Source organism: Manacus vitellinus, unplaced genomic scaffold, assembly GCF_001715985.3.
Source record: "Manacus vitellinus isolate BGI_N305 unplaced genomic scaffold, ASM171598v3 scaffold_5_pilon, whole genome shotgun sequence".
In the NCBI taxonomy this organism is placed as follows: Eukaryota; Metazoa; Chordata; class Aves; order Passeriformes; family Pipridae; genus Manacus; species Manacus vitellinus.
The window spans coordinates 1505920-1532504 of NW_021940682.1; positions in this window are offsets into that span (position 1 = coordinate 1505920).

The following is a 26585-nucleotide window of genomic DNA, read 5'->3' on the forward strand; positions in this document are numbered from 1 at the left end:
TCCAACTTCAAAGTTGGTGTAATCCCATGCTATTTGCACAGCTGCAATCATGAGACATTCATATTTTTGTTGTGAATATTTGAATCTGAATATCAAAATGAAACTTGCAGAATGCCACCCTGTTGACCAACATAATAGAAAATATTAGTACAAATCTCTCAAAGCCTAATTCTTGGGCAGACATGAATAATGTCTTATTGAAAATAATTCTTGTTCAAAGCTACGATGATTTCTGAAATGTATAGAGCAATCAAATCAAGGGAGTCAAGCCTGAATACACAGATAGAAATCTGACCCATAATGCAAAGAATTCTTTTATTAATAATTCTTAAAATGGAAAGTAATTTCCAAGCATCTTCGCTGTAGTAGTAACGTGCTCAGCTCCCAGGACTAGGTGTGTGTGTTTCTTTCCTAATCAAACAGGAAAATATCCAAGCTTTTATTGCCATCCATCGTAAAAACAATGGTGTTGAAATATCTGCCTTGATGTAAAATCCCCATGGAGAAAAACTACAAGTAATTTTGCAAAGCACAAGGGTTCCAATCGGCCTAATATACTTTACCTGCAGTCTGCTTTTACTGGCTGCCTACAGAGAGGTTAAAAAAATAGTAATCAAAAAAAAATCCCAGAAAAATTTTATTCCCTGATTTATTTTTCTATTTGCCAACAACAAATTGGCACTGACAAGTGCATTATTTTCTATTTTTAAAATACAACCAGAAATACAGCAATAGCAGAAAAACCATCTTTGACTCAAAATGTTGGATAAAACCAACATTTCATTCACCAAATATTTATAGCTGTAGTGTTTCAGCATTTCGAGTACAGATGAAATAGAAATGGGCCATTCACTGAAGGAAATCAAGAAGGATGACCAACTATATAGATTATATATAAAAAACTTGAAAGTAAAAAGGGAAAAATAATCTAAAATAATAATTTTTAAACCCCTAAAAATTGGGACTCATCCTAAAGTTTTTTCTAGTTAATTTACCACAGGTTATGTTACCAAAGAAAAAAATTATGTTTCTTTGAAATCTTGATATGAAAACTTCATAAACAACATGAAGAGGTTGGAGATTAAAATGTTAAAAGGAGAATACAGGATTTTATAATGCGTGGATAGATTCCAGATGGCAAAAACTGCTGGTTCTCTGACCCAATGGCACCATTCTTCACAGATGAGATCCTGTATTCGGAAGGACAGGAAGAATTTCCAGTATCTCTATGTATTTTGCCAACACTATTCATCATATCTTGTAAATTTTACTTTCTTAACTGGAAACTATAGCAATTAAAAAGATATCTGGAATAATTAGTGCAAATGATTCAAGAAACAAAACTTAAGGATAATGATATTGCCAAAGCGACTGTAAAATATATCTAAAATAAATTGAAATTTACAAATTAATCATTGTCTTTCTGTATACCACCCAATGCTAACAGAACCAAAACCCCCATGTATTTAAACCTACATTTTGTAAAAGCTCACTGGCAAAAATCAATATAAAGCTTTAGTGGGCAGAATGTGTGTAATAGTAACAAGTAGAAAGGTTAGTGTAGAAGTTAATGGTTCTATCAAGAATAAAACAGAGTTAAAGTCTGAAGAAAAGCTCTACCACAAGTGGTTCATTAACCTTTGAGAACTCCAGCCTATCTTCAAAGTAAAGATTACAACAAACCTGACTCAGTCACTAGTAGCACTTGTTAGCTCCTGCCTTCAGAAATCAACAGCTTTTTCGTTTGCATTATGAAACTTTCACAAAGCTTTCATTCCACGGAGATGTTTGACCCTGTAAACTAACTAGATTTGTTAGTCAAGGTCACATGGAGCAGAGGGGATGATGGTGAATACCTTACCTAAACACAGCACTCCCAAGTGTTGTAGCTCGGAATTTCGTACCAAAATGATCAATAGTGACCAACACCCATAGTTAATTGGCATCACAATACCAGGGAACTAGCATTGCACTGATGGGGCTGGAGATAATTTTGATTAACTCTGCTATGAACAATTGCAGGCTTCCTAAAACAGCTAACACATATCAGAGTTTTTCTGCCTGCAGCCTCACTGTGAGGCAGATGATGGACAAGAGGCCCAATTTCTGTCTCTGTTGTGGTTTAATCCCAGGCAGCAACTAAGGACCCCTCAACTGCTCTCTCCCCCCACTCCCCCTTTCCTGGTGGAGAGGAGAATCAGAAAAAAACCTAAAAATTATGTCTTGAAGTAAGAGCAGTTTAATAATTGAAACAAAGTAAAATATAATAATTATAATTAGAATAATAACAATAATAATGATAACACTAGTAAGGAAAAGGTGAGAGAGAGAGAGGAATAAAATCTGAGGCAGACAAGAGATGCACAATACAACTGCTCACCACTCACTGACTGATGCCCAGCCCAGCCCTGAGCAGTGACTGGTGGCTCCCAGCCAACTCTCCCCAGTTTATATACTGGGCATGATGGTCCATGGTATGGAATATCCCTTTGGACAGTCCGAGCCAGCTGTCCTGGATGTGCTTCTTCCCAGCTAACGGTGCACCTGCTTGCTGGTGAGACACTGAAAAGTGTAAGGTAAGCACTGCTTAGTCATAACTGAAACATTACTGTGTTATCAACATTGGTCTCATACTAAACCCAAAATACAGCTCTATATCAGCTACTAGGAAGAAAACTAACTCTGTCCCAGCTGAAACCAAGACAATCTCCATCTGCTTTTTCCTCAGCATCAATCACTGCTGATGGCTGTAGATCCTGGTCCCCTTCTTCCTACAGCTCTCCCACATCTCTTTGTAGACTTTCACTTCCCACTTAGTTTTCTGGCACACATATTTGTGTTTGGTTAACTGGATTACTGAAATGTTCTGGAATAAGAAGAAAACTTGTAAATTGACTGTAATTGTTCAAATCTGTAATTCATGCCTCTGATATTTCTGTTGGTATCACATGAAAATGAATGGGAAGGTAGAAACTCTGTAAGCCACTACTGTGTCCAAACTAGCAAAAAAATTTGGAGAGATCAGTAGTAAGCTACCGTATGTAGTACTAGTTTGCAGTTCAATATAAAAAATATGTTGCCATGTTGTACATTAGAACTTAGAAAAGGCCCCCACAAATAATGTCTTTTGAAGATGCAACCATTTGAATAGCTGAATAGTAAGTACAGAAAATTTCTTTTGGGATATGTTTGTATTTCACTTATATGTGCTTATCAATATGCATAATTATTTATATGTAATGTCTTACAACTAATATCTGTGATCTAACATCACTGTATTATAACTATATGGTTCAATATTCTGCATAATTGCGTATATTCCAATATGTCTTTCTATATATGTTGGTACCCCAAGGATTCCTAGTTACAGGGCTTCATATTCCCTTTTCTTGCTAGATTTCAGGCTCTGCATCTGGCATTCAGTACGAAATTAAATGGCAAAATGAGATAAATACAAAGAAAATACTTTTGGAGGAAAAAGTACTGTGTAAGTTAAAACATGATTTCATATGGGAAATTTCAATGGAAAATGCATGAAAAGTCCTGAACTAGAGGTTCCACTTTGCAAAGACTCTCTTGAAAATTGTGCTGATCATTTGGGTTACATCTTTGCAGATGATCCTAAGCTGCTGCTGCAATTTATCTAAATTAAGGAACCCTCAGTGCACTTAGTTTCAAATCTCACATCAAACTATAATGACACATGTATATGTGAAATCAAATTCACTTTTGGCATTGCAATCAAGAACCTCCTGACACACACAGTCAGTCAGTCTCAAACTAGGCTTTGCAAAGACCTTTCCTAGGTTAACTATTTTCAGGATGGAGTGACAGGGAGTGCACCCTATCAAATACCGTGTTTTTCCACTTTCCTGTGTAATGGAACAGCAATTCAGTTAAAATATTACCATAGTTGCAAAACCATAATTCAACTTGCTATGAAAGAACAAAGGGAAAGTTGGTAACTATCAGATGTATTATGCTATAATGACCCAAAGATAAAAATGATGGCAGCCAAGGGGACAGTTGGGACCAAGAACCATTAGCTACACATTGACAATTCAAATGCATTTGTACCACAGCCAGTTTATTTCAGTCTCCAGTCCTTCTACTATTTTTTTCCCCGTTTCATTCCTCCAATCTTCCCCCCACCTACTGCTGTAAGTTTTCTTCCAGCAAGTTTTAGGGTGGAAGTTTAAATGAGCATCTGCCACAGCACCAAAGCCAACACTAGCTGGCCATCAACCAACAGGGCTACTCTTGCATGGGATGCCTGGCTCCCCTTCGGAGACTGCGCTTAACCTTTATGACATACTCAGATTCCACCAGCTCGGAGCCTCAAATCCCGTGTTCCCGCTTCTCTCCAAATTTTCCAGTTGGTAACGTCTCCTTATGACGAGACTCGCACCCTTGCCCTTCGTTATCCTTCGTGTTTCTTTGCGGGTCAAAACAAAGAATTTTTATTTTATTTCACTTTGTTTTATTGCGTTTGTTTTAGCATTGAAAAAAAAAAATTTTGAAACGGGAGGGGGATTTAGTTCGTAATTAGGGGAGGAGTCGTTTTTGGACTCAATCCCCAACATGAAATCTGTTATAAATGGATTCTGCCAAATTGCTGAACAGAGTGCAAATTTGTAATGTGCCAGTTTTTTAATAGGTTTAGTTCTGTGGGCTCTTTCTGCAAGTCCAACCCTTGTGTCATTTCCCTGACACTTTGTCCTTGAAAATCTTGTTCTGCAACCTCCTTTTAAAACTATGTGATACACATGCTTAAGCCTTCCCAGCTGTGACAGCTCAAGACAAAAAAAAATCAGCCTAGGTTTTGGCACACCTAGGGTCTTCTTCAAGTAATCTCATTTGTGCTTGTCCTAGAACCCTTCTTATTAGTCAGCATCCTTATCTCATAGCCACAGCTGAGGATGGCATTGTGGCTTCCCAAAGCACGGTTACTACACTGGCTAAAGGGACATCCAGATCTTAGTTACAGCAGACACCATCTTTGGAATCGACTAAGGTGAAAAAATTGCTGAAGCCCTTCATCTGTTTTATTTCCCTTGCTTGAATGATGGGTTAAACAGGCATACTTAAGAGTACAATAGCTCCAGCCATTTGAAATGCTAATTTTCGTCTTGGCCACAATGTGTTGAGCATATCAACCCTCTTTGTACCTTATTGGTTGTAAAGATAATGAGATTCTTTTAAAAGAACAGCAGAAAATCCATGACACTCAGTATTCACATTCCCCTCAAATCTAGCTCATGCTGAGAGCAACTTCAGACATAAGAAAGCATTGTTTTGATTTAGAGCATATTTATAGTTAAAACATTACACCTCTGAGAAGCACTTCACACTGAGTAGAGGAAAATGGTAAATACTGGAATTTGCTCCTGTCTTTGAAGGCTTGTTGTACCTTCTAAATACTTTTCATGAAATTGAATCTAGTGATCTGGCTATGTATACTCTTGCTATATTTTCAGTTTGTCTGAACGTGTGAAGATACCACACAAGCACCTTTGCAAAAGACCAGTCAAACAATAAAAACAAACACGTTGTTCATCCAGATTGTCTGCTGTTGACCCAATCTGTGCTTTGTACTTTCCAGACTGCAGTGTAAATGTTTCCAGGGACAGATGTTGTGAGAGAGCTCTGAAAACATCTGATGCTACTTCCAATCATTTCCAATGATACTTTTCAGAACAGAGATATATCGCACATATTTGTTTTATGCAAGTGTTTTGGTTCATATTGTATTTACATAATATACTGACCTATGCTTCAAAAATCTCTTTCTATACAAATAAACAGTTATAATGCCAACAGAGAAGCATGGTGGAGAGGCACACAGCAGAAAAACAGTCCCAGATTTTCAGATTTCTGTTGAAGTTTGCAAAAATGTTGACCACTTTTAAGATTATAAAAACAATTGTAATAGAAGTGAGGGAGTAGGAATAAACCTAATAGTATGGATTCCAAATGGAAACTTTTAAAGTTTATTTCCACATTTTTAGACTTTAATCAGATTGGAAGTACAAAGCAGCTTCTGACTTAGAGTGGAATTTCAGATCTGAAGTTCAGCCCACAAGGATGGATATCAACCATTCCAATGGATCACTTCAAGTTTTTAGACATCAGGAAGACCTGAGAACTGCCACTGCAGAGATGCAGGAATTTTTGTTTCTTTGAGCAAAGATAATGGACAGGCTGGGAAAATTGAGGCTGTTCAGCCTGGAGAAGAGAAGGTTCGAGTATCTGAAGGGGGCTTACTGGGAACCTGGAGAGGGACCCTTCACCAGGAACTGTAGTTAATAGGACAAGGAGTAATGGGTACAAATCAAAAGAGGGGAAATTTAGGTAGATATTAGGAAGAAATTTTTTACTGTGATGCTGGTGAGATACTGGAACATGTTGTTCAGAGAAGCTGTGGATGCCACAACCCTGGCAGTGTTTAAGGCCAAGTTAGATAAGGCCTTGAGCAACCTGGTCTAGTGGGAGGTCTTGCTGCCCATGGCAGAGGGTTTTGGGACTAGATGATCCAACCCCTTAACATTCTATGATTCTATTATTATATGGTTCCTCCAGAATTATTATAGTAGTAGATACAAACTGTACCTCAGAGCACTTTTCAACGAGGAAATTACTGTGTTTCAAAGAGGAATGAGACTTTTTTCTCAACAGTATATAAACTTTAGGCAAAGATGCAGAATTTAATAAGAACCATGCCTCTGGGATGTCAGAAGAAGTTTCTGGAGGTGACAGCTGAAGAAATATAGACAAAAGTGCGTAGGGTTTATTAACTTTTTTTCCCTCCAATGCTGTGTTCTAGGAAACCCATAATCCAGCCTCTCATCTGCACTTCTGGGCTTCACAGAATCAGCTTGTCATCAAAATGCAATGATTTTTTTAAAATAGTGATTGTTACCTATTTGTATCACTACAGGACAGAGTTCAGGTTTTTGTTTTATTTTTTTAGTTCTCTTTTTCCTATGGATGAGGTCTCCACAGGAAACTTTAAGACAATTTTGCTCTTAGCTATCTCGCAGTGAATTGAAAAAGAAACATCAAACGTAGGTTTTCTTTGTGTTAATCATTTATTTATTTATGGACATATTTGAACGTGGACCTTAGAAGCCCTAAGTCAATCTGGAGCACTGTGAGGGAGCCAGAATGAGTTGCCCAGTTAGGCTGTGCTTACAGATGCTTTGCATTGGCAGAGCGATGCCAAGCAGCTGGGCAGTGTGCCTTAGCTTTCCCTTTACCTTCTGTTCTCCAGGTTTGCATTTTTCCTTGGACCTCTCTTCCATTCCCCTGTCTATATCTAGCACAATTTCCTGTTGTCTCCTTGCACTGGTGTATCAATGCATTTGCCAGGGTTCTCTGTCTTGTTCTTCTCATGTTCCCGTTTCCCTACTCTCTGGTTATTCTTTAAGAAGAGAAATATTTCACAGGAATTGTGAATTTGGCTGTGAATTTTCAAGAGCCAAGAGAAACTGTCCCCTCCTCCAAGTTCATCTCACTCTCAGAAGGGCTGATTCCTTGCACAGTTATGAGCAGGATTAAATCTGCAACTTCTGCCTCAAAAAAATATCCCGGCATTAACCCTTTCTCAGCATTTTGTGAGAGCAGAGTCAACAGTGACAGAGGGTTTCTACACCATAATTCAATGAGAAACTGTAGAAGATTCTTCTCAAAATGTCCACCCAAATGTCAGTAAACCAGGAGCTAATATAATCACGAATGGTAGGAAATTAGTCATTTGTAGCAGACCTTCACATTTATCATTAAATCTCCCTGATTCTACCACTGACCTTTCAAAATCAATAAACTAGGCCGCCTGAAACAAGGGAGTTTCCTTTAAAGGAAAGAAAATGGAACTTATGTTTGGTCCTTCTGTCTGCTAGCTTTTTTCTGAAACAGTAAGTCACATTTTCACCTCCCCTTTATCAAGACACAAGTGTTCAAAATGGATTACTCACTTAATGAAAGATGATTTTCTTCTTAATTTGTTGTCTGATTATGGGAGATTATGAATTGTATAGAAGGAAAAGCTGAAGCATATTTTTAAGGAGACATTCTTTGTTCTTCCTGGCAACTGAGGTATAAAATTGAGTCAAACTCAGTATAAAATCAGTTATAAGTCTACTTAGATTTTTTTTTTTAAGGATTGGAAGTCTAAATTCTTAATGAAAGCTAGGTTATTTCTTGTTTTGTTTTGATGAATAAAAAGGGATGCATGTTACTTGCTGGTATAATCAAATCAAATGTAAAAGTAGTAAAGTTAATCAAAAAGGAGTATTCCAGATAAAAGATTTTGTTGAAGCTCTTTCTAATCCATTTCTGTGTTTATTACCTAAAGAATGTTATTGACCAGTTTGAAACATTTATTTACTGAGAACTGCCCTTTGGCAATATTTTGTCCTTCTCTCTTCAATATGCAAAATGTAAATGAATCAATCTCTGTATACAAATGCTGAATATTATCTTTATTTTTATGCACATACAAATTATTTTTATGTAGGTTTATTTTTTGTGCGTCAGTATGCATCGACATGGTGTTTTGGTTGTTTGTTGTTGGTTTTTTTTCCCCATAACAAAATATTATCAGAATCTATTTGGCTACCAAAAGCAAAAGAGGTGAACTTGATGAGAGTAGTTTTGTTTTTCAGGTCTGTCTGTCTCTAACAGATGTCCTCAAAACAGCAGCCAGATGCCACTGCCTCTGACCTTGTAGTGAAGAAATGGTGTCCCTTCCTCTGCAGCCAAATCCTTCTTTGCTGGAGTGACTCAGGAGGTTTAAAGAAGAAAAAGAAGTCATGGCTGTCCCAGCAGGTAAAGGAAAGGTGCAGGTGCTAAGTTTCTAAGCTAGAATGACTCTAATTTAATTCTAACTTGTGTATTTGTAAATTCCTTAGAAAACTAATCAAATGTCCACAGATCAGATCTGGTTTTGACAACCCTCTGTATCCTAAGGACACACAGTGCACCTACTGTGCATACATATCCACCAATATAAACTAGGGATCTGTGAGTGACAGTAACATGATGTGTATAATGCATGTAATGGAATGGAAATATCACTTAGTAATGTACACACTGAATTCAAACTTTCACAAAAATAGCTTCAGGAAGCCTAGTGTTTGAAAACACGATACATTTAACCAAGTGTCATTGAGTAATAAGGCAAAGGGACAAATTTCAAGATCTGCACTAACACAAAGTCAATAAATGCATGTGAAGTCCAAAGATGTGATAGACAGATATATTGTACAAAAAGGATTTCTTGGACAGATTCTGTCAATATAAATATATTCTGTCGACATACATGTGCCTTGTCATGCTGCCTTGTCATAATTGCAGTCTCAAGAGCTTTAATTATCTCTTTAAACCATCGGTATTTACATTTGGTTTGTCTCATGGTCCTTCATTGCTAATGTGTCACAATCTTTTTTTTCCCATGTGGGGGTGACAACTGGTCACTCTTCATTAATAAAATGACAAGTCTCTTATCCGTGTTGTATTCAAAATAGGCTTTAGGAAGCTAAACTTCAAGAGATTAAATTCCCTCTGTGGTTATCCTACAGAACACACACTTCAACAGGAAATGCTTACACATCCTTGTTTTTCTTTGCCAAGACTAAATTCTGTGTTCCAAAACTAAGTAAAGTAAGGTTGGGATGAAAATAAGAATATGAATTCTGTGGTGAAACAGTGACACGTATGGTCAAATTTTATAAACTGTAATGCAATAAGGAAAAAATATATTCCTGTGAACACTCTAAATCACTTCACTAACAGGATAAATATATAAAGAAGGTCTTCTAACACTGTATTTTAGATACTCTTCATGAAATCCAGCATTAGCACTAGACTTCACAGAATCACAGAATAATTGAGGTCACCAGGGAACTCTGGAGATCATCCTGTCCAACCCCTCTGCTCAAGCAGAGTCACCCACAGCAGTTGCCCAAGAGCATGTTTAGATGGATTTTGAGTATTGCCAAGGATGGAAATTCAATTTGGTCAGACTTACGTGTTCATATATGGAGGTGGGTGTCTTGTTCTTTCCATTAAAATTAGGGAGAGTTAAAGATATGTGGCATTTAGAAATGAGGAATTTTTACAACAGCATGAGTGAAACAAAATTGAATACAGCATCAGTTTAGTGTTCCCTGATATCTTTCTCATGGATGTGTTTCTTTTCCTTTCTTGGGTGCAACCACAGAATTTGCTGTGTGATAAACCATGAATTACTGGTACCAGTTTACCTTGAGATTGGGACTGTGGATACCTCATAAGAGTTACAGCAATGATGGTGCCTCTGGGTGAGTTTCTTCCTATCTAAATTTGTAAGCTGTCCTCAACAGTGGATATAATTTTGCTGAACACAGGGTTATCTGAAGCCATTTTCCAACAGGTAGAAAGACTGTCCCAGTCTACTAATTTAAACAGGAGTCACAGAAATTGTCATTTCAGAAGGTGGTGTTTTCGAAGTGTGAAAATGCAGACCCTGGTTCCCAGGAATGCCTGGAACATGAGAGCACTTAAGCCCAAGTGACTTTTCAAACAAGTGGCAAAGCAGGTATTTCATGGATCAGGGTGGGGAAAGGCAGTGCATGTGTAGCTGTGGCACATTCAGCCTTTCCCTTGGAAGCCAAGTGGTGACAAATGCAGGTGGCAGTAGCTGTGAAAGTCACACCTGCACGGGTTATACACCTATTCTCCAAAGTCCTACTTTTGTACCCTTGGCAGGCTGAGCTTCATTTCAGCAAACAGAACAAGAAATATAGTTAAGATACTACACTGGAGAGTCCAACCAGCCCCATCAGGGACCTTGAGCATCCGAACCAGGTTTTTTTCTGAATATATAGTATGAGACTAGACAAATACCAGGAAAAAACTTGGGAATTCCTACATTTTGGTGAGGCCATAAGGGCAGTGTCTAGGCATATGTCCCTCAAACTGCTACGCTGCCCATCTGAATGTAAAACTTGGGGTACTGCTGTACTAGAATAAGATTGGTTTCAGGGTGTCGTGCCGCTGGCTGGCACAACACACAGGCTTAGGATGTGGTTTTTTGTAGAGGTTACACACTTGTGCTTCTGACTTCTGACTTCTGACACACACTGACTTCTTCCAAGGGTCCTCTTAGGAACCAGCTGCAGCATGGCATGGGTTGGGCACTGCTGGGCAGGAAGGAGGCACAGCCTGGCACTGCAGCCGTGGCACTTTGGCCCTGCAGTTGCCAGGGCACGAGCCAGTTACTCACAGGGCTAGTCTGAGTTTGCCTACAGTAGATTGCAGTGGCTGCAAAGTAAGCATTGCCCAAGGCAATGAAGCACTCCTGCAAATTTTATTATTCTTTAACGGCTTTTGTCAGAAAGGGAGTGTTTAGGCCTAAAAAGAGGATAAGTATGGAAGAAAATCACCACCTCTGTCCAATGGGACCACTTAGAATGAGGATTAGTCATAAAACTTAACAAATGCTGGAGACATTTACAACTCTCTTCTAACGTAATGGCACCTATACCAAATACTTATATTAAATTGCAAATTTTATGTTCCATAATGCTATGCACAATAAATTAGCAAAGCCTCTATCAATCTCGGTGTGAATATGAAGACAAACCCAAAAAATCATGTTTATTGTTAAGGATAAATAAAGTAAAACACTTTATTGCTCAGTGATAAAAGATTATGAAATACCTTACAAAAATAGAGCACATGCTATACCCCATCAGAACAAAAGGATTCTCTGATTATAGAAAAGACCTAAAATTCAGGAGGAAAGGAAAAGATGAGGTTTAATGGTACTATTTTGTATTAAAATTTAAGTTATTCCACTGAGAATGAAATAAAAACTTTAAGGTAATCGATTCCTAGATTAAAAAAAAGAAAGTATCTGTTGAAGCTTGGTACTGTTATAGTGAAAATTGGTGGCTTATTTCATAGGAAAATGTAGCATTTAGTTTTCTGTATGCATTCAAGTTTGTTTTCACAAATGGTGAGATAACAAATCCTGCTTTCTCTTCTCAGGTTTGACTTAAGTTATGACTGGTAACCAACTTGTACTATTACAAGAAACGAAATAAGGAACAATTTACTTTACAGTTACATAAAGTTTTTCATCCTGATTGATCACAAGGGGCTGTACGAAATGTGGAAAAACAACAATTTAGGTTTGGCTGTGCTGCCTTCAGGCAGTGTGGCAATGCCAGAGGGTGTGTAGAGTGAAGCTGGTTGTGTAAGGGCATGGTAGAGGTGTGCCTGGCTGACACTTACCACATCTAACACTGATTTGGCCTTGGGCAGGCATTTTGTTGCTCAGGCTCTCATCTCTAATCCAATATATGGCAAAGCTGAATATATGTGCTTAAGAACCTCAGCATAAAATGCAGTAGCTCTTCCTATGTTTGATACTTCTTCAGAAACAAGGAGACCTCAGTCTCATTTACAGTTGCTAGGTACAGCTCTAGCAAAGTAATTTGAAGTTTTCTTCTTGAGTTTTCAACTCGATTACATCATTGTGGCCTACAGACGTAATGCAAAGGTAGCTGCATCTGTCTATATGTATTTTTTAACTCCAATGGAAAGAAAAGTCAGATTCCAAATCTCTAAAATGGAATGTTAAATTCCTGCAGCACAAAAAGGAGACATCTGGATATCTTTTCTTTTTTTCTGAGCAGTTTCTAATGCCGCAGATGTGAGTAAGTATTAGTATAATTAATTTTCATAACCTTTTAAACATGTAGTAATTTTCTACTAAAAAAATGAAACAGGGAAATTGTGCTTTAGAAACTTACATAATTCAATATTGTAAAGATTAACCAACCCTGAAATAGTATAATAAATGGGAGACAAGAGACGTTCAGGATACAAATGCATGACCTTTGGAAATAAATAAATAAATAAGTAAACAAAGCATGGAATTGTCAGTTGTAGTTGACTGTGGTTAGATTTTCATTGGAGGTAGCAGAACGTTGATTCAATAAAACATCATTCAGCAAACTGTCCTTTTTCAGCAAGGCACATAAATATTTGCCTAACTTGTTTAAATCCCACAGACCTTAATTCTATGCTGAATCATGTAGTGGGGAAAATGATACTTAAAAGCAAGGTTCAAATTTCTGATCTCACTAGCTCCTTGTTTCCTCTCTCAACCTTTGCTACTCTCTTAAATCCTTTCCCAATTACTAGCTTTTAACAGCTGAACGTCACTTCTTTTTTTTATATTTAAAAAAGTATTTCAACAGTCTGAAACAACAGGCTTGGCAGTATTTGGTGAGGCACACCTGGACCCCAGGCTGGGTTGGAACTCTTTTTGTCTGCCAGAGGGGAGGAGAGGGAAAAGCCAACCCAAAAATTATAAAATCACATGGCTTAACCTGATTACCCATAGTTGCTTCGCTCGTATCTGTTTTGTTGCATTAACTGAGCTTTGTTTCTTTTTTGAAGATGTGAATAATACTGCTATGCTTTTGTACTCATGAAAGTGTACAGAAGTACAATTGGAGTGAAAACATAGCTTTGTTCCCAAACAGGTGGTTTCACTGTATGACCAAAGCTAAAGGCTGGCAGAGGAGGATGACAACTCTTCTGGATGACTGGAAATTTTGATGTAAGGAGCACTAATTTATCCTGGCTTCCCCTTTGGTAAGTGTCTGATCTATGGCCATAGTGTCATGGGGGCTGGAACTAATGCCATTGCTTCAGAGGGAACTTCACAGCAAAACCTAGCAGGGTTTGCTCTTTGAGCAGTAAAACAAAGAAGGATTGACCTTAGCATCCAGCAGGTCAGCAAAAGCAGAAATGATGTCCAAGATCTGGTCTCAGATAAAGGCATCTGCTTAGGTATGGACACCAGGAGCTCCAGCTGGATTTATGAGTAAGACTAAATTAGAGGAAGCTGAAGCAGATCTAGGACTAGCAGAGAATATAGTCTTGCTGTGGAACAGTGTATGTGACTCCTGTCCTGATGCCCATCTGTATGAGAAAAAAAACCAATGACTACTTGAACTTTATTTTTATTTCCAAGAAACTTAGTTTCAAAACACTCTTTTATTTCTGCTCCTAACTTCCTATCACTTTCACTGTTATCTGGCAACTATATTGAAATATTCATAGCCCTGGGAAAAATATAACCTAAAAAATGTATGTGTCCTCATAGGATAACCATGGTTGGTGATTAGATTATATTAGATCTGGACTTTGTCCTTAGAGGTAGTTCAGTCTTTAGTGATGGACTGTCTTCTGGAAACTACATAGTTTGTATAAAGAACCTGAGAAGGCTTCCAATAGCAGTCTAAATTTTCTAAAAAGGAAAAGGACTAGAAATTAATGACTGTTTCTCCTCGCAGAGAAAGATAAAAAGACAAAGACAGGAAAGTGATGAAGATGCAAAGTTAACATAGTTTTGTTATAAAAATTAAAATTTCCCATGAAAATGAAAAATTATTCTTAATGGAGAGAGTATACAGATAATGATAGCTACAGCATTTCAAAATAGTGATCCAGAAAACTACAGCTGCCTACCAGACAAAACAGGACAGGCTGTTTCTATGTGTACAAGAAAGCTCCTCATGACTGTGCCCATTAGCAAAAGACTATACACACCTTCATGAGTAAGGGAGGAAATACTTCTACAACTAACTAAATAAAGAAAGGAATAACAAATTTAAAAAAAATAAAATTAGCGAGTCTTTTGGATCCTGTCATAATAAAAGTGAAGGAAGAAAAAGGTTTTGAAACTTGATCTGAAGGCATCCCAATAACAGAAGTTCATGAATGATGAGCAGCCAACTGATCTAACTACTGATCTAACCAGATCTGTAGTAAAGCTTCTGACATATTAATGAAATTTGTTGCAAGTACTTTTTAAGTAAAAGCAGAATCACCACAGCACAGGGTTTTATGGTAATGGAGGCTGAATAATGAGAAAATGGAGAGTTGTCATCTAATCATGAAGATTCCTCCCCTTTGAACATAAAATGCATAAAATATCTGAAATATTAATATAATTGTACAAGGTCCTGAAAATCACAATGAAAATATTTTATGAGTATCCTTAGTGTGCCTGTGACCTATAGAGATCATTAATTTGAAGCCTAATAGCCTACCTGATACTGTACAACTTCCACAACCTGATTTGGCAGAACTGTATTATATGTATAATATTGTTAATAATGTATAACATAATAGAATGCCACATAGTATTATAAAAAACAGGAGAAGTAGATAATTATCAGTATTATAATATGCCAGTAAGAGATCAAAGATTATAAATGTTATATGGACAAATGAAAGTCTGATGATGCACTAATTTCCTTTTCAAGGAAAGATTACACCACTGGAAAAAAACTGGATACAATTCCCATTGCTTTTGTCTTTAATAAAAAAAAAAAGAAAAAAAGTAACTATGTAGAAAATTAGAGACTCAGTGCAGTAGATTTTTCTCACTTAAAAATATAATTTAAATGATTAGAAAGCACTGTAATTTTTTCAGATCAAGGATACTTGATTGTCCTTATCATCTGTACTTTTCTGCATCCCTGCCTGATATACCTCCTTATCATTTAACTAGCTAATCAATCACTAGACTTTTCCCTACATTTTAAGCACTGCAGAAGAGTGTCTTTCCATAGCAAGAAAGGTGGCAATGTGTTGCCCTCACTCTGAATCACCTCTGCTCACTTTATCATCTACATCCCAAAGCTTAAAATAGAGCGATTCTATATTAGAATTCAACGGGGCCTCTAAGAATTGCACGAGTAATATTTATTAAATGTTCTCTTTATTAGGATTAAGATTGCCTGTAGTTGTAGAAATCTTCTGCAGGAAAAAAAAAAAAAAAGGTAATTAGAAAGAATGAACTGAAAATGATATATTATAGCAGCCTGCACAGGCAAGACATTGCCTCTAGTGGATCAGGGCTTCACTTAGCACTGCACGGAGCACAACTGCAGAGAGGAGCATGGAAATCCTCACCTGACTTACTTCTGACAAACCAAGCATGCCTGGCTTAGCCTGCCACTAGATTAAACTGCTGAACGAGACACAGTGCTGTGACATCACCTATCTCAAAAGGAACAAATGACTTCTAATTTTTCGACGTTCTCACCTACTTGCTTTCCTTTTTTTTCTGCTTGGTGGATCAGAAGCGCATTATTAAGCACACTGGGCCTTAATGGGATGATGATTTCCATCCTTCTGCTGCCCCCTCGTTTTGAGGGAGCCTGTGGTTTGTACACCTTAGAGAGAAAAGATGATTTATAGGAACAAACTCCATCAGGACTTTTTATTCTTTTCCAACCAAAATATCCCAAAATAAAATTAAGTGGTACATATGGCTGGATTGCATTGAGAAAAATATTCCTGCTTTCTTTAGATCCCTATTGACAGGGAGGGAAACTGCTGACTCTGCTTTAGACTCAATAATATTAAAAAAAAAAAAGGGAAATTTCCATTTTTTTGAATGGATTTTTATGTCTAAATGGATGTCTCAGTGTTACCACAGAGATATTTGAATGTAGAGGAGCTCATTCGCTGGTGCTGATAGGGCACAGCTGAAAATGTTTCACGAGCAAAATGAGGGGTTGCAAGCTATAGACTCAGGGTGGCCTAAAAGGCTGAAAGTTGATCAAAGCATTGGGTCTGAAAATCCATAAGTTATTCTAGAAAGGTAAGAAATATAAAGCATTTGGTATATTTATTCGGAACTTACAATCATTCCTTTCTCACTACGTACTTGATGAAGTTATGAAAACTCTGTCAGAAGGGTTTTCCACTGTATTCCATTCTACCCTCAGCTTCACAGACCTTAGACCCTGCTCCTGAATTTTGTGTGATTCTGACTTTTGTAAAATGCTTTGTGAAGTTACCTGAGTTAAATATCTGTGAATGGCTATATCTCCCTTAAGAAAATCTCTTATCTCTCATTTTGTGGCTGTTGCTGTTTAAGAACGAGAGTTTCTAAAAGAATGGAAAATTTTGTATGAATTTGTGAAAATAGAAACTTTATTTTTGATATCAAACTATTAAACATGTTTGTGTTTGCACTCACAGACATTCTCAAAGAGTAAAGTATTTGATGTCACACAAAAACTGATCCTCAAAACATGTACTATGAAACTAATTTATGTGGTATCACAGGTTTTTGAAGAGTGAAAGTTAGCAGGAACAGACTTTCTTTTTCTTCTGTGTAGTCACAATACTTGTCATAGTAGAGTCCTCACTTCTCTTTCTATGACAATAATATATATAAAAAAACAAATACTATTGATGTTATAGCAACATCTGTGAATGAAAGCCCAAGTGAAATGTATTAAAGATTTTGCTATGTGTGATACAAATACCTGGTGAGAGATAGTCCTGGCTTGGAAAGGCTTAGAATTTAAATAAACAAAGCAGACCAGGTGAGAAAGAGGAGATAGAAACATAGTCAGGGAGATGTAAAGTGTCTTGCCTGAAGTCACAAACAAAATCACTGGCTGGCAACAGATCCCTAGTCACTGAACTGCATTGCCTCACCCAGTGGTGCTTGTGTGAAAGTACATGGACTGTTTTCCTGCAGTGCATGTGGATAATCAGATCTGACTCAAACAATAATTAGCAGTGAAATGTGTTCAGCCCTCTCCATAAAAGGCTGAGCTGACTTGCAGAGTCCAAGCAACTGTACCAGTTATCAAAGCAAGCATTTCTTTGGCCATTAGTAACAGAAATACCTACAGGAGAACGGAAATAACAAGTGGGTTTCTCTTGCACCTACTCTTTTGGAAAGCGATTTCTGTACCTATTAATCTGTGCCAACTGATAGGGAGAACTTATTTGTGGTTCCACTACACTGGTATTTCATCACACACATAATTTGATACACTTTAGAATCTGATTTAATGTCCTTCCAGGTCTGTGCCCCAAGGCTGAGATGACTAGTTCTCATATGCATTTCTGGCTGATACTTTCCTGATTTTTTAAAGCCAGGAATAGTGAAAGTATTTTCTTCATTTCTCATCATGGTTTCTTCATGTTAGCTCAGTGGTTTTCAAAATAAGATTCCTTTTATGGAGTCATTACTCATTAATTACAAAATTGATCAATCTTAAATTTTCTTCCTATATATTGCTTGAAAAAGCACATGTTTCTCAAGTGTGCTCTTCACTGTGAAGACACGGAGCTGTGAAGTTTATGGAGGACATACGGAAAACGTTCTCTTTAGGGGATTTCTCTCTATAACAAAAAATAAAGCTTTGTTGCAACTAGATCAGTTCCCAGCCATCAAACCAGAAGAGCATCTTGGCTGCTCTTTGGTAGGTGCTAATTAAGAAAGGACTCTGCTCCCTCAGACGGATCAGTGCTGAGCTGCTCCAATGGCATCGATTGTGCATTTGTAATCAAGACTCAAAGGCTACCGTAGGATTAGGTGCAAAATCAAAAAGTGTTATTGAAAAAAGAAAATCTGCTGAATCTAGCAACTGTGAAGTACTCTAATCTCCAACATATAAATTTAACAAAGTCCTAAATGACAACAGAGTAGGAGAGAAATCAGGGAAACTTGGAGAGCTCCAAGAAGTGCACGTATCCATATTTAGACCATATGCATGTTTTCATATGCCCATATGCTGGATATGTAAGCCATTATGAGGAGTTACAATTACTGATTTTGCAAATTTAATCTATCAATAATATACACATTTGAATATCACTCTCAATCATAACATTTTATCTACAGAGATTATTATTAGGAGGTCATAATTTGCCAGTTATTTTCCTTCAGGCTATTGGCAGCTAAATACGAAACACTTTATTTGATGTTCTGATATTTTCTATTTTCAATTCAGATTCAGACTTTTGTTAATACTTATCTCTGTGTAGGAAAATATGCATGTACCTCCGTGCTATTTTGAAACACTGCTTGTCCTCCTTTATGTTCAGTTATATCACAGTGACCATAAAAAATACCTAATGTTGAGGGAGAATGCAAAAAAGAAGATAGATTTAAATTTCTTATTTCTGCAAAACCTTGTCTTGGTAAACCAATTTATTTTAAGAACTGTCCAGCCAACAGCTTGCCTGTTTTATTTTTTTCTTCCTCTAATTGCTTTTATGTTCAAATTCAGCAAATGAATATATTTATGGTTAGGTTCAATCAGCAGGATTCCCTTCATTCTTAGCTTTAAACACATGTAAAGATTTCCTGGAAGAAGGCTTTTAAATGTTGTCTTTTGATTGCATATTCAAGAGTTTTGTCTCCTCCTTTATGCTTTTCATAAGAATTGCAAGGAACCATCATTTACTTCTTCTCATATTCTGAAATTTTCACTTTGGATGCGTATAAAAAGCCATGTCTTACACTCCTTCCTACAGTATTGACCTTATATACTCCAGGTGCTGCTATTTTCATTTAATTCAAGAAAAATTATAGTTGCTAAACAAACTTTATCATTCCCATGCTGTAAATATACAAGCAAATATTTTCTATAACAGCATTTGTTTTTACAGTCTCAAACTGAAAGCTTAAATGAGTGCAAGATTCCATCAGTAATATTAGTGGAAATAATTTAATCCATATATATCCTTTTAAATAGTACAGAACTATCAGTCTGAACGATGTGAGTCACATATGCAAGTTGACAAAAATGCAGCTCTATGCCCCCAGTAACGGGGTCACTGTTTATGACTGAACTGAACGTCCTTTATGGGATAATTTCTGTGCTCACTAACATCAAACACTGTGCTTTGCATGCACTTGTGTGATTTGATCCAAGGGTAGAATTTCCCTCCAAATTTCCTTTCTTAAAACACTTGCAGTATTTGTGCCCACAGCCACCTCACACCAGCTACAGACTGGACCTCTTGACTTGTAGAAGTTAGAGATGGAAAAGATCTATTATGTCCTTTACTCCATTCCTCTGCTCATGTGAAATTGTTCTGAACAATCTTTTTGAGAAGATACTGCAAAGTATAATCCTGCCTATGCAGGGGGATGGACAGATGACCTACCAGGTCCTTCCCATCTAAAATATCTCTCATGTTATGACTAACTTCACTGTCCTTCTTATCTCCCACTTACAAAATTCAGGGACCAGACATCTTCATGGGAACTGCTCATGACATAGGCTCTTGCTGCTGCAGTTGTCACTCTCTCTTTCAAGCTTCCTCCCCACTCTAAGCTGTCTTGCATGAATTTCTTTTTTCCTCAATATGTAGAAGCTCCTATCTGTTGTAGGTGCATGCTGAAGTGTGACTTGTATTGCTGGGCCGATATATTTTTCTAGTTTTTTGCCATTTCTCCCTGGGAAGACTTCCTTTTTACTTCTGCTATCATATGCTGTAAGAGCTGTAGCAAAGCAATGCATGATAACTTTCATTCTGAAACATACAGATAACATCAATGAAAGGATGTTAAGTCATCTACATAATTAAATAGCAATTGGCCTTAGCCATTACTCATTATAGTGTAGCTTTTTGTCATTCTCTTTGATGCTAAAGGATGTTCAGCTGCTTGTAATTGATAGAGAGGTTTAATCTGCAGTGGTTTCGCTGTAATGAGCCAAGCATGAAACTATTTTTTATGTTAAAAAGGCTAAAAGACCCTTTTTTGGGAGAAGGCATGTGGTCAGTGCTTGGGGTTCCTCAAACTCCCCAAGTATAGAAATCAGCTTTTCTTCTGTATCAGTTGATTTTCATAAAGTGTTGGTTGAGCAAATATTGCTTTTGCTTCAGATGTAAAAATGCAGACCTATTCACAACAATTGAATCACACTGAAGTTATCAGAATAATGTGTTTCTAATCTGAGGACTCAGAATAGCAGAGGGCTAGAAAGAAGCACTGAGCATTTTGCCAGAAATTAATCAGAAAAGAGCTTTCCTTGGTCTCTTAATGAGGCTTCTAAAATTTGTAAAACAAAATGGATGCATTCGAAGAGCAATAAGTGGATTATATCATGCAACTGGGTTTTGTGAAATTCTAAGCAAAATCCATAAATATCAGGTTTGAGGGGAAGTCAACAAGAGAGCCTTGAAAACGGCTCATTTTTATTATTATTTTATAGTAATATCTCTAACATATTAATGACCATGGCTGGAAATAAGGTTATAATGCATATTATCTTAGTTAAGTCAGCAGAAGAAGAAATGTCCAGCTAACTACACTGCAGGGTTCTGAGTTGTTGTCTTTGACTAAACATTTGCAGTCTTTTAATATACTACCCAGCTGTTTGCATCCCATCACAGGAGCAGCAGAAATAGATGGGATTTACTTACAACTCAGATGTTCCATGTAACTGTGAATTCACCTTTATCTGTGGTACAACCTAATGCTCTGACTTGCTATAGATGAGGCACGGGCAACCCTTTTTTTTTTTTACCTGCTCCAAAACTGTGGCAGAGGAGTAGATTTGACAGCTGTGGCATAACTAGCAAGAGCTGGTCAATGAGCCCTAAACCAGATGAAAGAGAGAAGAACCTTTAGGCTGATGTTAATGATCATCAGCTATCCAGCAGGCAGAATATCAATAAAAACTTAAAAGCGCTCCTTTTTCTCCTTTACAAATTAACCCTGCACCAACGGTGAAGAATTTCTTCTGAGATAAATATGTCAAGACACTGGGAGGCTCAAAAAGTATAGGAAGTACTAGGAGGAGAGCAAAACCTGAGAGAAAAACAACCAGAAACCAAATTACAAAACAAACCAAAGAAAAAGCCCCACACAAGAAAACCCAAAACCAGGCTGCTTCTTCCTGAGCAGTGAGGTTGGTCAGGAAAACGTTCCACAGAAACTGTCACAGAACCTTTGGCTAAATTAATGGACTGTTTTAGTTTGAAGAGAGGTCTAGAAGCCACCTCCTCTATCTCACTGCTCAAAGCCAGTGGTGTTGGATCATGTTGCTGAGTGTTTTATGTAGTTGGATCTTGAGCACCTTTAAGAGCAGAGGTGACACAACCTCTCTGACAACCTACTCCTTATTGCCATGTAGTTCTGCAGACAGTATTGAGAGGAGAAAAACAATCAGGAAAGTGAGAGTAGAAATTGTATAGAAAACCCATACTTTGCTCCTTATAAATATATGACATGGGGGAAATAATATTCTTTGTGCCTTTGAAAAAAACGCTTTGCATCAGCAGAATTAAATGAAATACAGAGGATGGATTCTCAAGTGTAGGACTTGGGTTTGATAACTGAGAAGTGACTTGCCTAATGCAAAAGAATGGGGAGAAATATGCTTCTGTGATTAACATGGTTGTTTTGTTTTCTGCATCAAATCAATGATTCTACTTGTGATGGTTGAAAGTTTTGAACTGTCCTCCAAGAAATGAATGAGTTTTCATATTGATGTGAATTTCCTATAAAAAGAAATTTTTAAAAGTTCTAGGATGCATAGGCATTCACATGGGTGTAAAAGTAAGAAATTAATTTACAGATGCAGGAAAAAATACAGGAAGATTTACAATTTTTCAGTTTGTTTGGTTGTGGGTTTTTTTCTTAGAGAAAAGATCAAAACAGCAATGTATTCATTTTGAAAGGAAAGAACATTGCTTCTCCATCAACACAAAGGAGAAAACATCGTTGTTGTTTTATACGTTACCTAAAGGTGTGCTTTAATCTGATTTTCAGGTAGCACTTTGATCCTAAGATAATCACAATCACAAAAAAAAGCAACACAATCATTGTCAAATAGACCTTTATTCTTTTTGACACAACAGCCTAATTAGAAGGGACTGAAATTTCATTCCTTGTGAAAATTCTCAAGGTTTGATTTGATTTCATATCAGGATGAAAAATTTACATTTAAATTTTTTGTCAAAACAAGTATTTCAACTTTCTCAAAAAATTAGTTTTTCACTTGTCTGGTATGTTACCAAGTGATAAAAATATACATTTGAAACAAAATATCTTGGTAATATTCCACATGTTTTTTAAATTAAATCGATATGTTCCAAAGCAATATGTTGATATCACAAAATCATAATTTAATAATGTACTCTAGTGAATTCTAAAAATAAATTGAATTTTTCCTAATTGTAAAGATAATCTCTGATCCTAAAAATCATGCAAATCTCTTCTCCTAATCAGTAAGTGGTTTCAGCATGGGATTCTACTCAATCAGAGGGAACAGTAGCCAGCTTTTGGAAACACTCCTGTGTAATCTTTTATTTTTGCTTTGTAAGATTTTTTCCTATGAATCAATAATGTAATATGGTGGCATGTAAATGAGTTATGTACCTCAGTTTTAGCAATTAATATAATATAGGTGAGCTGCAAACAGTGATTCATCACTGGTACTCCACTTTGGGCTATGTGAACATGCATCATGGTTTTCCAATAGCTTCTAATTTGTGACTTCAAACAATAAAATTGAAACAACTTGTAATAATTTCCCATTATTCCTTCAGAATTTCCATCAGCAATTCTGTGATCATCTAATAAAAATTCCCCTTTATCAGGTTGTTCTGTACTTTATAATGAGAAAGATTTTAACTCCTGTTTATGACAAAATCAAAGAGAATTTGGGGATCATAGCAGCACAGAATCATAGAATATGTTGAGTTAGAAGGAACCCACAAGGATTATCGAGTCCAGCTCCTGGCCCTGCACAGGATCATCCCCAAGAGTCACATCATGTGCCTGAGAGTCTTGTTCAAACACTTGAACTCTGTCAGGCTTGGTGCTGTGACCACTTCCCTGGGGAGCCTATTCCAGTGCCCATTCACCCTCTGGGTGAAGAACCTCTTTCTAATGTCCCGCCTAAACCTCCCCTGATACAACTTCTGGCCATTCCCTCAGGTCCTCTCACTGGTCACCACAGAGAAGAGATCAGTGCCTGCCCCTCCTCTTCCTCTCATGAGGAAACTGTAATTGTGATGAGGTCTCTCCTCAGTCTCCTCTTCTCCAGGTTGAACAGACCAAGTGCCCTGAGCTGCTCCTCATATGGTTTCCCCTCAAGGCCCTTCACCATCTTCGCTGCCCTCCTTTGGACACTCTCTAACAGCTTGATATCTTTCTTATATTGCAGAGACCAAAACTGCCACAATATTCAAGGTGAAGCTGCATAGCCAAGCAATGCTCCTGCCAGTTCAAGTTATTCCTACTCATCAGGTACTAAACTGCTATCATAAATTACTTCGGGAGATAACTTGGCCTGTAAAACTTCTTTCAGAAGGTCTTTAAGAGCTTCTGGGGATTTAGTGAGTCCAAGGACCTCACAAATCACCTGCATTCTACTATTGTTGCCTCTCAAACTTCTTGCACAAAGCTCTGTTGAGTTGAACCTCCATGTAGCAGCCTGGGTCAACAGCAATGCTTCATCCATGTAGTTCTTGAAGATGCAGAATGTGGGTAGCCATCCATATGATTTAAACCATACAAACAAACAGAAAGGACAGCCTGTTGTCCCTGACACTTAAGTGAAGGGAAGAGGGGAGTAATATAAGCACTGGAAATAAATACCCATACAGTCTGTGAGGCGAGCTCTGGAGATCACAGATCAGTTATGCTTTGGAAGACTTATCTGAGTAATGTGGTGAAGCATTGCAGTGGCATGGAGCTGCTCCAGGAAACTGCATTGCTCCAGTTGGCAGGAGGAAAAATCAAGATAGGTATTCTACTTGATTTTGAAGATGTTCTTTGGGAAAAAAAGAGCATACATCAAGGCTCTTTCTGTGGCTTTACTGCCCTTCATACTATAAAGGGAAATAAGGCACAGGTTGGCACTTCTTAAAAATAATCAGCTTGCAAAAGGAATTGAAAGAAAAGAAATTGCAACTTGCCCACAGTCTACAGGAGGAACAGCAGTCTGCTTTTTTAGCAAAATAGAGAAGTAGTTCACTTTCCAGTCCCTGAGTCTCATTATTTTATTTCTTTTTTTTATTTCATTATTTCACATGTAATTCCTTTTTCTGGAAAGCACTTGTGTGATTATTTTTTAAAATATTTTTACCCTTTTTTTAATTTAAAAAATGCACTGAAGATGTAAAAGTGAGATGTAAGAGATGTGTCAAAGAGAGATTGCTCTAATAAGACATTCACGGGTGATTTGATTTCCCCTGCTGTTGCAGTAAGTCAGTAGATAAAATCATATTTTAGAGTCTCCTAAAATTTTAAAACTGTTCATGAGGAGTATTGATGACATTGCTGCTGTAGTTAGGTATGTCCTTTAATTCTTCAATGAAGAAAAACTGTTGTTACTGTTTCCACTAGAATACTAAAAAAAGATGTGTATGTTAATAGGAGGAACTGAATTTAAGTACCATCCAACAGAACTTAAATGTTGTTATTCAGGCAGCTACAATTGCAAATGAGCAGTGATTTTTCCAAACTGAAACTCCAGTTCTTAGTGCTTCTAACACTGTTAGGTCTCTGTGACTGGGATCTGCTTTTAGACCCAAATAATCTCAAAGCTCTTTCACTCTTTAAACTGTCATATATGTCAGGTATGCAACAACTGAAGCCAAGTACTGTTCATCACATACATCCTTGACAATTATTTCCATTTTTTTATCAAATAATTTATGTGATGAGCAGTGTTTTGTTGCATTTGACTAGCTTCTGCAGCTTTGTTCGATAAATTATTTAGTGAATAACAGAAACATTCATCAAATAATGTAATCTGTAGTATTGGATTCTTTTGGTGTTTGACTGGCTTAGATAAAAACATATCAGGAAAATGGAAGCTATGAAAATATAGTGATAAGACCTTAGCAGCTTTCCCAAAAGGTTTCACAAACCAGACTGGAAATTAAAAAAAAAACCACACTGTTCATTGTACATCTTCTATTGCTCCTTAGTTTCTTATTTATTTTTGTACCATAGGCATTAATTAATTGTTTAATTGGAACAGCAAAGAAATTGTGTTGTTGAGCATGTGATGCCGATAATTCAGAAGGCATACAGCTGGCTGCTGAAAAATGAAAAATCAAAAGACAAGAAAAGGAAGATTTAATGAGGTGTTTTTCAGCTGTTCAGTGAATCAAACAGATGTCTTAATAATTAACATATACTTTAAGATATGTTTATATACCTAGTGGGGCTAAAAACCTAGACTATTGTAGTGGGTTTCCATGGCTGGGTTTTGGTAGCTGGGGGGCTACAGGGGTGGCTTCTGTTAGAAGCTGCCAGAAGCTTCCCCTGTCGGGTAGAGCCAATGCCAGCCAGCTCCAGGACGGGCTTCCTGCCGCTGGACAAGGCTGAGCCAACCAAGAGTGACAGTAACACATCTGGGATAACGTATTTAAAAGTTATGGTGCAGTCAGAATTCCAGCCAGGGAAGAGCAGAGTGAGAACATGGGAATGACAAAGTAGACACCAGGGTCGGTGCAGAAGGAGGGGCAGGAGGTGCTCCAGGTGCCGGAGCTGAGGCCCTGCAGCCCGTGGTGCAGCCCATGGTGGGGCAGCAACGCCTCTGGGATAGCATATTTAAAAGTTATTGTGCAGTCAGAATTCCAGCCAGGGAAGGGCAGAGTGAGAGCATGGGAATGACAAAGTAGACACCAGGGTCGGTGCAGAAGGAGGGGCAGGAGGTGCTCCAGGTGCCAGAGCTGAGGCCCTGCAGCCCGTGGTGCAGCCCAGGGTGGGGCAGCTGTGCCCCTGCAGCCCATGG